Below are 14,796 nucleotides of genomic sequence, written 5' to 3'. Positions count from 1 at the left end.
CTCCCACCTATCATGAGTGGCCGTGACCTTAAGAGTCCTTTGGCTGTGACTTTGTTTCTAAATAATTTTATTTCAGTTATTGAAATAATTAGACCTGCTGCTATCTAATTATGGGGTAACGCATGCTCTCAGGAGGTGAGATAACCTAGAGCCCCAGCAGCCCATCCCTCCTCCATCTTCCTCATCCACCACCTGTCCCCAGTGCCGGCCCTGGGCTTCCACGCGGATTTCCCTTCCACGAGCTCCTGGCCGACGGCAGCCCAGCTCTCATCTGAAGGTCCCTCTGAGCACGAGGCAGGCTGTCCCTCTTTATTCAGCTCGAACTATGACATGCATCTTTTTTAAGCTGAGCCGAGTCTGACTTCTCCCCAGTGACCTCCTTCCGATGTCTGAAGTGTAAGAGCTAAAGTAACTGTCTCCCACATGCCACCCCTCCAGATGTTTGGAACCTTAATCCTGCCTCCTGTGAATCACCCCGAGCGCGACCATGCTCTGCTTCTTCCTCCTGCAAATATGAAATAATCCTCCAGCATCTTCCTGCCCTATCACCCGTCCCCTAAACGCCTTTTCACTTGAGTTATGTGGTTCTTAAACGTGAGACCTGGGGTGGCAGCTGGTTGAATTATCCTACTTATGGCTCCACCAGAGAAGACGGAGGGCCTCCCGCTTCCTGAGGAGGAGGCGCTGCACGTGCACTGAGTCGAGAGGCTGCAGGAGCCGAGGCCTCTCCTCGCTTGGCCCGCGTTCACCAGCCCACGTTAACCAGCCGCTGCGGGTCCGGGAGCCTCACTGACCCCGCAGTCCGACGGCCCCATGTAGCAGGTGCCCGCGGAGACGTCCCCCCAAGATTTCACAGAAGAACAGTTTTTACATAACGATGTCTTCATCATTTCCTGCTTGGAGGCTGACAGCAGCATCTGATGATTTTCTCTTGTCCCAGTTTCATCCTCTCCTAAACTTGGGGCCGTGCTGTCGTCCGTTATGTCTTCTTATTCTCTTTAGCTCGTTTTCTCAGGGAAATCCCCCTTTCTGAACCCGTGCCCAGTTTGCAGACGGGCTCCAGGAGCGGGGCTGTGGGCATCTTGAAGATACATGTGCACAATGCTGTGTGGGAACAAAATCCCGTCGCTCTTGACAGGTTAAGAACTAATGACTTAAAAAATAAAATTTCAAGGGGCACCTGGGTGGCTCAGCCGCTTGAGCCCCTGACTCTTGATTTTGGCTGCACTGTCACGGTCTCAGACCTCAGCATGGTGGGATCGAGCCCCACGTGGGTCTCTGAGCTCAGTACAGAGTCTGCTGTGGATTCTCTTGCTCTCCCTCTTCCTCTGCCCCTCCCCTCCCCAAATAATGAATGAATAAACAAGCAAACAAACAAATAAATAAAATCTTTAAGATAAATTTTCAAATAGTTTATGGCCAGGACAACTGAGAGGGAGTTGAAACCTTAATGGGGGGGGGGGGAATCGGGAGGGAAGTCCCGAGAGAGGTATTGATTGAAAATCTTTACAAGGGATTCTTTCTGCAGTAGAACCCTGTTGGGCCCTAAATCTGCTAAGCACGGCCGTTTGTACCAGCTTCTCCTCTTTTCATGGTTCAGACCCTCCCTGCCTTTCCAGGCTCATCTCCTCGTGTTCACGGTGAACACTCGTTCCAGCCACAGAACGATCCTGAGAACTGTTCTTTCCGGATTTTGCCAGCTGTCCCCTCTCTGTGAGTCACAGCAGGGTTTGTATTTAGCTGACAGCACGTGGTTTGGGGACCAGACTTTCGTTCCTTGCCTTACCTCCTAGCTTGAGAGACTTGGACACGTTTTGGGGACCTCTTAAATCTCCTGTGTTTGTCATGTTTTAGAAAAGTGGAGAAAATACAATGCGTCATAGGCCTGTCGTAGAGGATTCAGTGATCTGACATCAGTGTCGTAGGTAATTGTCAGGTTTTCCGGTAGCCCAGCCTATTTTGAACACTGACGCTATGTATGAGGGTCTTCTGAGTCTTGTCTCCTCCAGGCAGAACCCAGAAGTCTGTACCCTCCTTACAGGGCGGGCTCCAGCATGGGATCTGGGTTCCACCAAACACAGGTTCTCGCCCACCCAGGACTGCAGCTCCAAAGGTGCCTTGTAAAAGGAGGTCTTCAGTCGCCCTCATTTTCTTGATGACACTAGTGGCAGAGACAAGGAGTTGCAAGGGCCAGGTTGTTGTGGCAAGGAATCTTGATGCGGCAGAATCAGCCATGGCGATCAGTCTCCTTCCCACTGGACCCGGCTCCACAGCGGGGTTTTGGATATTTTTGCTAGAAATTCACTCTCGAGTATGGTTCTCCAGGCAGACAGCCGTATGTTATGTTTTTCTGCATAATTGCCTCTGTGGCATGCAACCTTGACACCGGACTGATGCAACGAAGTACGGCCCTTCGAATGGTGCTCCCCATAAAAGAGGGACGTAAAATCCCCCACTCTGTGACGACACCCGAGGACAGTCACTCCTCGGTGTCCTTGGCACAGCTGCAGTGGAATATGGTGATTTGCACTTCTTTCCTGAGCTGTCTCTGAAGGTGGGAACCCCTTCTTAAATGGCTTTACCTCCCCAGGGCCCGGCAGAGGCTGCGGGAGTTATGAGTTCTCATGCCTGTAAGGATGTTTGTAACTGAATGAACGGCTCAACCAGCAGCGACTCTACCGAACTATACCTCACCCAGGCAGTGTTTTTCCAGTGTTTTTCATAATAAAATATCATGAGAAATTTTGTCAATCACTGAGCTGAAATAAAATTGATAGGATGACAGGGGCACCTGGGTGGCTCAGTGGGTTGGGCCTCTGCCTTCCCCCAGGTCATGGTCTCAGGGTCCTGGGATTCGAGCCCTGCATCGGGCTCTCTGCTCAGCGGGGAGCCTGCTTCCCCTTTTCTCTCTGCCTGCCTCTCTGCCTACTTGTGATCTCTCTCTCTCTGTCAAATGGATAAATAAATAAATCTAAAAAAAAAAAAGATTGATAGGATGACAGAATTTCCACCAACCCCGCAACATATGAGAAAAGCAAAATGAGGTCTGTTTGGCAAGACAAATTTTAAACACACACACATATACACACATACGTTTTTGTCATTGTGAAACAGTACACCCGTCTTATTACAAGCTGCAGAAATTCAAGAAGTTTAAGGCAAAACTAAAATGAGTCATAATCTCACTGCCCAGATATCATAGTGGGTTTTATCTTATATGAAAATATTCCTATTCTTATCTACTTATTAATTATTTCTTTTCCATCTTTTTTCCAGGCATATATCACATAGCTGAGATCATAAAATTATACTCACAACTTTGTATTCTATCTTTTGCTTAAATTTTTATCACAAAGATTTCCTCATACCTCCAAATATTCTTTGCACATATGAGGATAGGCCATTGTATAAATTATAGTAACTTGTCAATGGTCCTCAAACTGTGCTCTCAAAGTCCTATGTTTCTCCCAGATTGCCCCTCCAATGACATCTGCTGTGGAAGAGGCAGGTCTTGCCATTCCCGGAGCAGATCTGCTCTTACGGCTCTTAACTACCGAAGTTCTAAGTAAGATTTTGTTTGATTGCTTCATTGATTGTTTTGATTGTTTGATTGATTTGTTTGATTAAAAAGACTTCCATTAGATTTTTCTCAAAAGTTAAAAATCACTAATTCAACATTCCTCTGTTATTTGGCTCTTAGGCTACTTTTTAGGTTTTTGATAATACAGATAAGGGTGAAGTCAACTTATTTTTATTTATTTTTAATTTAAATTCAATTAACATGTAGTGTATTATTAGTTTCAGAGGTTGAGTTCAGTGATTCCTCAGATGCTTATTGCATCATGTGTCCTCCTTAATATCCATCACCCAGTTACCCCATCCGCCATCCCTTCTCGCCCCAAGCAACCCTTGGTTTGTTTCCTATAGTGAAGAGTCTCTTACAGTTTATCTGCCTCTCTGATTTTGTCTTACTTTATTTTCCCTCCCTTCCCCTATGATCCTCTGTTTTGTTTCTTAAATTCCACATATGAGTGAGATCATATGATAATTGTCTTTCTCTGTCTTATTTCATTTAGCATAATAAATCCATGTTGTCGCAAATTGTGAGATTGCAATATTTGATAGCTAAGTAATATTCCATTGTGTATATAGACCACATCTTCTTTATCCATTCATCTGTCGTTGGACATCTCAGTTCTTTCCAGTTTGGCTATTGTGGACATTGCTGCTCTAAACTTGGGGACATTGGGGTGCAAGTTGTCCCTTCAGATCACTATGTTGTATCCTTTGGGGTAAATACCCAGTAGTGCAATTGCTGGGTCATAAGGTAGCTCTATTTTTAATTTTTATTTTATTTATTAATTAATTATTTTTATTAACATATAATGTATCATTTGCCCCAGGGGTACAGGTCTGTGAATCATCAGGCTTACACTTTTCACAGCACTCACCATAGCACACACTCTCCCCAATGTCCATAACCCAACCATCCTCTCCACACCCCCCCTCCCCCAGCAACCCTCAGTTTGTTTTGTGAGATTAAGAGTCTCTTATGGTTTGTCTCCCTCCCAATCCCTTCTTGTTTCATTTTTTCCTTCCCTGCCCCCAAACCCCCCATTCTGCCTCTCAACTTCCTCATATCAGAGAGATCATATGATAATTGTCTTTCTCTGATTGACTTATTTCCCTCAGCTTAATACCCTCTAGTTCCATCCACGTTGTTGCAAATGGCAAGATTTCATTTCTTTTGATGGCTGCATAGTATTCCATTGTGTTTGTGTGTTTGCGTGTGTGTGTATGTATGTGTGTGTGTGTGTGTGTATATATATATATATATATACATATATATATATGTATATATATATATATATATATATATATATATATACTACATCTTCTTTATCCATTCATCTGTTGCTGGATTTCTAGATTCTAGGTTCCATAGTTCGGCTATTGTGGACGTTGCTGCTACAAATATTCAGGTGCACGTGCCCCTTCGGAATACTACATTTGTATCTTTAGGGTAAATACCCAGTAGTGTGATTGCTGGGTCATAGGGTAGCTCTATTTTCAACTTTTTGAGGAACCTCCATGCTGTTTTCCAGAGCGGCTGCACCAGCCTGCATTCCCACCAACAGTGTAGGACGGTGCCCTTTTCCCCGCATCCTCGCCAACATTTGTCATTTCCTGACTGGATAATTTTACCCATTTTGACTGGTGTGAGGTGGTATCTCATTGTGGTTTTGATTTATATTTCCCTGATGCTGAGTGATGTTTGGCACTTTTTCATGTGTCTGTTGGCCATCTTTGCAGAAATGTCTGTTCATGTCCTCTGCCCATTTATTGATTGGATTGTTTGTTCTTTGGGTGTTGAGTTTGATAAATTCTTTATAGATTTTGGATACTCGCCCTTTTTCTGATATGTCATTTGCAAATATCTTCTCCCATTCTGTCAGTTGTCTTTTGTTTTTGTTGATTGTTTCCTTTGTTGTGCGAAAGCTTTGGATCTTGATGAAGTCCCGATAGTTCATTTTGCCCTTGCCTTTGGCAATGTGTCTAGGAAGAAGTTGATGTGGCTGAAGTCAAGAGGTTGCTGTCTGTGTTCTCCTCAAAGATTTTGATGGGTTCCTGTCTCATAGTGAGGTCTTCCATCCATTTGGAGTCTATTTCTGTGTGTAGTGTAAGGAAATGGTCCAGTTTCATTCTGCTGCATGCAGCTGTCCAATTTTTCCAGCACCATTTGTTGAAGAGACTGTCTTTTTTCCATTGGGCATTCTTTCGTGCTTTGTCAAAGATTAGTTGACCATAGAGTTGAGGGTCTATTTATGGGCTCTCTATTCTGTTCCATTGATCTCAGTGTCTGTTTTTGTGCCAGTACCATACTGTCTTGATGATGACAGCTTTGTAATAGACCTTGAAGTCTGGAATTGTGATGCCACCAACTTTGGCTTTCTTTTTCAACATTCCTCTGGCTTTTTGGGGTCTTTTCTGGTTCCATATAAATTTTAGGATTGTTTGTTCATTTCTTTGAAAAAAATTGATGGTATTTTGATAGGGACTACATTAAATGTGTAGATTGTTTTAGGGAGCATAGACATTTTCACAATATTTGTTCTTCCAATCCATGAACATGGAACATTTTTCCATTTCTTTGTGTCTTCCTCAATTCTTTCATGAGTAGTTTATAGTTTTCTGAGTACAGGTTCTTTGCCTCTTTGGTTAGGTTTATTCCTAGGTATCTTATGGTTTTGGGTGCAGTTGGAAATGGGATCAACTCCTTAATTTCTCTTTTTTCTGTCTTGTTGTTGGTGTATAGAAATGCAACTGATTTCTATGCATTGATTTTATATCCTGAGACTTTACTGAATTCCTGTATGAATTCTAGCAGTTTTGGAGTGGAGTCTTTTGGGTTTTCCACATAAAGTATCATATCCTCTGCAAAGAGTCAGAGTTTGACTGCTTCTTTGCCAATTAGGATGCCTTTTATTTCTTTTTGTTGTCTGATTGCTGAGGCTACTACTTCTAGTACTATGCTGAATAGCAGTGGTGATAGTGGACATCCCTGCGGTGTTCCTGACCTTAGGGGGAAAGCTCTCAGTTTTTCCCCATTTAGAATAATATTTGCTGTGGGGTTTTCATAAATGTCTTTGATGATATTGAGGTATGTAGCCTCTATCCCTACACTTTGAAGACTTTTAATTTTTTATTAATTATTTGTATTAACACATAATGTATTATTTGACCTAGGGGTACAGGTCTGTGAAGAGTTTTGATCAAGAAAGGATGCTGTACTTTGTCAAATGCTTTTTAAGCATCTATTGAGAGTATCATATGGTTCTTAGTCTTTCTTTATTAATGTATTGTATCACATTGATTGATTTGCGGATGTTGAACCAAACTTGCAGTTCAGGAATAAATCCCGCTTAGCGGTGGTGAATAATCCTTTTAATATACTGTTGGATCCTATTGGCTAGTGTTTTGGTGAGAATTTTTGCATCTGTGTTCATCAAGGATATTGGTCTGTAATTCTCCTTTTTGGTGGGGTCTTTGTCTGGTTTTGGGATCAAGGTAATGCTGGCCTCCTAAAATGAGTTTGGAAGTTTTCCTTCCATTTCTATTTTTTGGAACAGTTTCTGGAGAATAAGTATTAATTCTTCTTTAAATGTTTGGTAGAATTCCCCTGGGAAGCTGTGTGGCCCTGGGCTCTTGTTTGTTGGGAGATTTCTGATGACTGCTTCAATCGCCTTACTGGTTATGGGTCTTTTCAGGTTTTTTATCTCTTCCTGGTTCAGTTTTGGTAGTTTATACATCTCTAGGAATACATCCATTTCTTCCAAATTGTCAAATTTGCTGGCGTATAGTTGCCCATAATATGTTCTTATAATTGTTTGTATTTCTTTGGTGTTGGTTGTGATCTCTCCTCTTTAATTCATGATTTTATTAATTTGGGTCCTTTCTCTTTTCTTTTTGATAAGTCTGTCCAGGGGTTTATCAATCTTATTAATTCTTTCAAAGAACCAGCTCCTAGTTTCATTGATTTGTTCTATTGTTTTTTCGTTTGTTTGTTTGTTTCTATTTCATTGATTTCTGCTCTGATCTTTATTATTTCTCTTCTCCTGCTGGGTTTAGGCTTTCTTTGCTGTTCTTTCTCCAGATCCTTTAGGTGTGGGTTAGGTTGTGTATTTGAGACCTTTCTTGTTTCTTGAGAAAGGCTTGTATCACTATATACTTTCCTCTCAGGACCACCTTTGCTGTGTCCCAAAGATTCTGAACAGTTGTGTTTTCATTTTTCATTTGTTTCCATGAATTTTTTTTTCAATTCTTCTTTAATTTTCTGGTTGACCCATTCATTCTTTAGTAGGATGCTCTTTAGCCACCACATATTTGTGTTCTTTCCAACATTCCTCTTGTGACTGAGTTCCAGTTTCAAAGCACTGTGGTCGAAAATATGCAGGGAATGATCCCAGTCTTTTGGTACCAATTGAGACCTGATTTGTGATCCAGGGTGTGATCTATTCTGGAGAATGTTCCATGGGCACTAGAGAAGAATGTGTATTCTGTTGCTTTGGGATGGAATGTTCTAAATATATCTGTGATGTCCATCTGGTCCAGTGTGTTGTTTAAAGCCTTTATTTCTTTGTTGATCTTTTGCTTAGATGATCTGTCCATTTCAGTGAGGGGGATGTTAGAGTCCCCTACTATTGTATTATTGTCAATGTGTATTTCTTTGATTTTGTTATTAATTGGTTTATATAGTTGTCTGCTCCCATATTAGGGGCATAGATATTTAAAATTGTTAGATCTTCTTGTTGGATAGATCCTTTAAGTATGATACAGTGTCCTTCCTCATCTCTTATAATAGTCTTTGGCTTCAAATCTAATTTATCTGATATAAGGATTGCCACCCCAGCTTTCTTTTGATGTCCATTAGCATGGTAAATTGTTTTCTACCCCCTCACTTAAAATATGGAGGTGTCTTTGGGTCCAAAATGAGTTTCTTGTAGACAGCATATTGATGGGTTTTGGTTTTTTACCCATTCTGTATACCCTGTGTCTTTTTATTGGGGCATTTAGCCCATTTACATTCAGAGTAGCTATTGAAGGATATGACTTTAGTGCCATTGTATTGCCTATAAAGTGACTATTACTATATATTGTCTCTGTTCCTTTCTGGTCTCTTACTTTTTAGGCTCTCTCTTTGCTTAGAGGACCCCTTTCAATATTTTCTGTAGGTCTGGTTTAGTGTTTGCAAATTCTTTCAGTTTTGTTTGTCCTGGAAGCTTTTCATCTTTCCTTCTATTTTCAATGATAGCCTAGCTGGATATAGTATTCTTGGCTGCATATTTTTCTCATTTAGTGTTTTGAATATATCATGCCAGCTCTTTCTGGCCTGCCAGGTCTCTGTAGATAAGTCTGCTGCCAATCTAATATTTCTACCATTGTATGTTACAGACTTCTTGTCCTGAGCTGCTTTTAGGATTTTCTCTTTGTCACTAGGACTTGTAAGTCTTACTATTAGATGATGTGGTGTGGACATATTTTTATTGATTCTGAGGGGATTCTCTGTGCCTCCTGGATTTTGATGCTTGTTCCCTTTGCCATTTTAGGGAAATTCTCTACTATAATTCACTCCAATATACCTTCTGCCCTCCCCTCCCCCCATTTTTCTTCTTCTGGACTCCCAATTATTCTAATATTGTTTTGTCTTATGGTATCACTTATCTCTCAAAGTCTTCCCTTGTGGTCCAGTAGTTGTTTATCTCTCTTTTGCTCAGCTTCTTTATTCTCCATCATTTGGTCTTCTATATCACTAATTCTTTCTTCTGCCTCATTTATCCTAGCAGTAAGAGCCTCCATTTTTTTAATTGTACCTCATTAATAGCTTTTTAAAATTTCAACTTGGTTAGATTTTAGTTCTTTTATTTCCCCAGAAAGGGATTTTATTTCTCCAAAGAGCATTTCTCTAATATCTTCCATGCCTTTTTTGAGCCCAGCTAGCACCTTGAGAATTGTTGTTCTGAACTCTAGTTCTGACATACTACCAATGTCTGTATCGATTAGATCTCTAGTTGTCGGTACTGCCTGTTGTTCTTCTTCTGTGGTGAGTTTTCTGCCTTGTCATTTTATCCAGATAAGAATATATAAGCGAGAGAATAAAATACTAAAAGGGTGGCAAAGACCTCAGAAAAATGTACGCTAACCAAATCAGAAGAGATCCAAAACTGGGGGGAGAAGAAAGGGGGAAAAAAGAAATTTTTAAAAATTTAAATAAATAAATATATATAATTATTAATATATATATATATCAGACTGGTGAATAGAACAGAGCCACCCACTTGATTTTGGGTGTATTTTGGTCTCTTAGAAGAAACTACCTCCCAATATTTTAAAGAAAGAAAAACTTACATAGATACAAAATTACAAAATGTATATATATACATTTTGTAATTTTGTATATATATATATGTGTGTGTATGTGTGTGTATATATATATATATATATATATATATATATATATACACAAAATAACAAAAATAAGGGGGTAAACATGATGAACAGATTGAATAGGACTGTATAGATGAAAAATTTTTAAAAATTCTAAAAAAGGAATTGATAAGATAAATTGGTTGGAAAAAGAAAAATAAAAAAAGAGGAGGGAATGTGCTCAGGCTGGAGACTAGAACAAAGCCATGTGCTAGATTAGGGTATATTTTGATCTATTAGAAGAAATTTTATCCCAAAATTTTTTAGAAAAATAGAATCATATGTTTACCAAAAATAAGGTTAACTACAATGAAGATATAAAATAGGACTATAACAATGAAGGTTTAAAAAGATTTTTTTAGAAAGGTATTGCTATGATAAACTAGTTAAAAAATGTTAAAAGAGGAAAGATGAAAAGTTAAAAAAATAGAATAAGAAAAAAATAAAATTAAAAAAAAATTTAACTTTGCAAAACTAAAGGATCATGGGGGAAAAGACATGAATTCTATGTGTTGCTTTCCCCTAGCTCTGGAGCTTCTCTATTCTCCTTGATCAGTGAGCTTGGTCTTGGCTGGATGTTCTTGCTGATCTTCTGCTGGGGGGCCTGTTGCAGTGACTCTCAAGTGTCTTTTTGCCCGAGGTGGAATCACACCACCCTTACCAAGGACCTGGCTAAGTAATCTGCTCAGTCTGCTCTTGGTAGCTTTTGTTCCCTGAATGCTTTCCATAGAGCTCTGGAGGACAGGAATGAAAATGGCGGCTTCCCAATCTTTGGCCTGGAGGAGCCGAGAGCTCAGGACCCCACTCCTCAGTGCACCCTCAGAGAAAAGCAGTCAATCCCTCCTTGGTCTCCAGCTGCGCTCTGAGCTCACCCGCCTGTGACTAATAGTTTCTATCTCTGGTGCACCACCCTGTTTGGAGTCTCCAAACCCAGCAGATTCCTGCCGAGCTGGAGGAGGAAGGTAAGTCTCCCTAGATCTGGCACTTGTGGGGTCCCTGCTTGAAGAGCAGTGGCCCAACTGTGCCTTGGATCATGGTTTAAGGTAACCCCAAGCTGAGAGCTCACTCCTCAGCTCTGTCTACAGCTGGCTTCCCTGCTCCAATACCTGGCAGCTCTGCCACATTCAGACACCCCTGGTCTTTCTGTGACCTCGCAGAACCTGAGCCATACTGTCCTGGCAAGGGCTCCACCCCTGCTTAGCCTCTGGAGCGATGTCCCTCAGTAGAGCCAACTTCTAAAAGTTCTGATTTTGTGCTCGGCTGCTCTACCACTTGCCGGCAGCCGCCCCCTTTCCTCTGCAGTCGATCTTCCCATCACTTTGGATTCACTTCTCCACACATCCTACCTTTCAGTAGTGGTCGATTTTCTGTTCCTAGAATTGCTGCCCTTCTTCTCTTCTATCTCTTGTTGAGTTTGTAGGTGTTCGGAATGGTTTGATACCCATCTAGCTGAACTCCAGGGTCTGATGTCATTTCAGTCCACTATTCCTCCACTATCTTGCCTCTCAGGACCTAGTCAATGTTCCCTTTCTCTTTTTTTAATTTTTTGAAAAACCTCCATGCTGTTTGCCAGAGTGGCTGCACCAGCTTGCATTCCCACCAACAGCGTAGGAGGGTTCCCCTTTCTCTACATCCTCACCAATGTCTATTGTTTCCTGACTTGTTAATTTTAGCGATTCTGACTGTGTGAGTTGGCATCTCATTGTGGTTTTGATTTGTATTTCCCTGATGTTGAGTGATATTGAGCATTTTTTCATGTGTCTGTTAACCATTTGTATGTCTGGAGTCAATTTATTTTACTAAAAGCTTTATCTATAGTATTTTTGAGAATTTCCTTTGCATGGAGTCCTAAAATTTGAATTAATGGAGCATAAGTATGAAAAATCTTAAGTTTCATAGTATGTATTTATAGTTTCCTTTAACGTAGTTCTACTCATCCACAGTCTTGCCAACAGAGAACCAACACCAAACTCTTTCTAGCACTATTAGCAATTGAAAAGGCAAAAATATTTTTAATCACTTTAATTTGCACTCATTTGATTATTAAACAACTTAGATATTTTTGTAAACTTACTACTCATTTGTGTTCCATCCTCTGTGAATTCCTTTCTTCTACATGACCTTTTACCACTTATCTCTTGCCTCTTAACATTTTTCTTATTTATTTAAATGATTTTATATATAAAGTCAGAATAACACTTTGTCTCTCGAAATCGTGCCAAAGATGTTCCCCACTTGTATAGATGCATTTACCTAAAAAAAAAAAAAAAAAAAACTTCATCAAGATAACAGTTTTCATGCAATTACAATGCACCAAATTGGAGGGCATAATTTGATGTGTTTTGAAAAACACATACATCAATGTATCCAATGAAGATCGAATATTTGCATTGCCGGAAAACCTCTCCTACATCTCTTTGCTGCAAAATCTCCATTCATCCCCAGGAAAAACTTTTATCTGCTTTCTGTTGTTATTGATCATATGGAATTATGTAGGATGCACTGTTTTGTGTCTGGCGTCAGATTTTTGATATTCATCCATGGTGGTGCTGAGCAGTATCATGCAAATATGTCAAAATGCATCCATTTGACCACATTGGAGTTGTTTTAGTTTGGGGTTATTATGAAAGGAGCTGTCAGGGAAGTATGTGTATGAGTCTTTCTGTTAACATCTGTTTTTATTTTTATTGGATCAATGCCTGAAATGGAAACGATGAGTCGTTTGATAAGCATACATTTAACTTTGTAAGAAACTGCCAAACTGTTTTCCAAGCTGGTTGTAACTTTTAACATTCCAACCAGCAAAGGATGAAGGTTCCAGTGATCCTGCACGTGTACTCACATTTGCTATGATTAGTCTTCTCAGTCTTAGGAGGCAAGTATGTGTGGTGACATCAGACTGTATGTTTAATTCCCATCTCCCCGATGACGAACAGAGCTGACTCCCTCTCCATGGGCCTCATGACCATTTATATCCATTATTTTATGAAGCCTCTGTTCTCTTTTGCCTATTTTTACAGATTTTACTGATTTTTTTCTTGTTCTCTTTATGATATAAGACTTCTTTACACTTTCTGTGTACATGCCCTTTATCAGATATATCGCCAGTATTTTCTCCTAGTCTGTGACTTCCTTGTTCATTTTCTTAAAGATGGCTTTCCAATAATGGAAGTTTTTCATTGTTGTAAAGTCCAGATTCCCATTGCTCCTGTTGATGATTTATTTGGATTGTGTCTTGTCTAAGAAGTCTCTCTGTGCCAGCATTGTGAATGCCTGCTTGCTCTAAGCTCTATAGCTTTAGTTTTTATAGGTACCTCTGTGATGCATTTTGAGTTAACTTACGTGAACAAAATGAGATGAGTCAAGGTTTATTCTTTAATGAAGATAAACAGTTGTTCCAGCAATATGGCCAGGCTTTCCCTCATGGAATTACTACGGCACTTTTATAGAAAATCAACCGGCCATATGCGTGAGTGTATTTCTTAACTCACTATTCTACTACATTGACCTATACCTCTCTCCTTAGACAAATCTACACTGTCTTGTTTACTATAGCTTCAGTAAGTTGGAAGTCCTCCAATTTTGCTCCTCTTGGTTAAAATTGCTTTACATATTCTAGGTCCTGGTGGTGCCTAGGTTGGTTAAGCACCCAAATCTTAGCTTGGGCTCAGGTTGTGATCTCAGGGTTGTGAGATTGAGCTCTATATCAGGCTCTGTGCTGGGCATGGAGTCTGCTTGAGATTCTCTCTCCCTCTCCCCCTCTGTCCCACTTGCACCCATGCTCTCTCTCTCTCTCTCTTAAAAAAAAAAAAAAAGTAATACTCTGGGTTCTTTGTATTTCCATATAATTCTTGGTATGAATTCTTCAGTTTTTACTGCCCCCCCTCAAAAAAAAGCAGCCAGCTCTGATTTTTATTGGGATTAAATGAAATCTGTAGGTTAATTTGGGAAGAACTCTTATTTTCACAATGTTGAGGCTTCTAATCCATAAACATGGTATCCTTCTATCCTGGCCTCATAAAAATGAGTTATGAACTATTTCTGTTTTTCATCTGAAAGAATTCACATAGCACTGGTAATTTTCATCCCTTAAATATGTGGCAGAACTGGCCAGTGAAGCTATGTTCTCTGGGTATTTGTTTATGTGAAGATTTTTAAGTATAAATTCAGTTTTTAAAATAGATATAAAAGCTGCTGAGGTTTTCAACTTCTTCTTGAGTCTATTTTGGCAATTTGTGTCTTTCAAGGAATTGTCCATTTTACCTAAGTTGTCAAATTTATTGTCAAAACTTTACTTAAACTATGTTCTTCTTATTATATTAATGTCTGTACGATCTATAGTGAAAGCTCCTCTTTTGTTTCTTACATTGATAATTTATGACTTTCCTCTTTTATTCTTTTCTTTTCCTCTTTTATTCTTGACCAGACTAGTACAGGTGTATCAGTTATATTGATTTTCTCTATTGTCTGCCTTTATTATCTCTGGTTATATTCCTTTTTTTGAAGTCTATTTTGTGTGATGTTAATATAGCCACTCCTGTTTCTTTATATTAGTATTTTCATGGCATATTTTTTCAATCCTTTTACTTCTATACTTTATATTTAATCCTTATGTATAATCCTTATAGATAATCCTTATGTATAATCCTTATACCTACATACTTTACATTTAAAATACACTTCCCTATAAATAGTGTAAAGTTGGATCTTCCTTTTTATACAATCTGTCATTCTCTGCCCTTCTGTTGCAATATCTTTATGAAGTCCAGTGTGGATCTTGTTTGCTTCAGATAGAGCAGAACAAGATAGATT

This window comes from Enhydra lutris, unplaced genomic scaffold (assembly GCF_002288905.1).
Source record: "Enhydra lutris kenyoni isolate GAN:26980312 unplaced genomic scaffold, ASM228890v2 scaffoldscaffold34, whole genome shotgun sequence".
NCBI classification, from domain to species: Eukaryota; Metazoa; Chordata; class Mammalia; order Carnivora; family Mustelidae; genus Enhydra; species Enhydra lutris.
Note: the sequence above shows the minus strand (reverse complement) of the source record.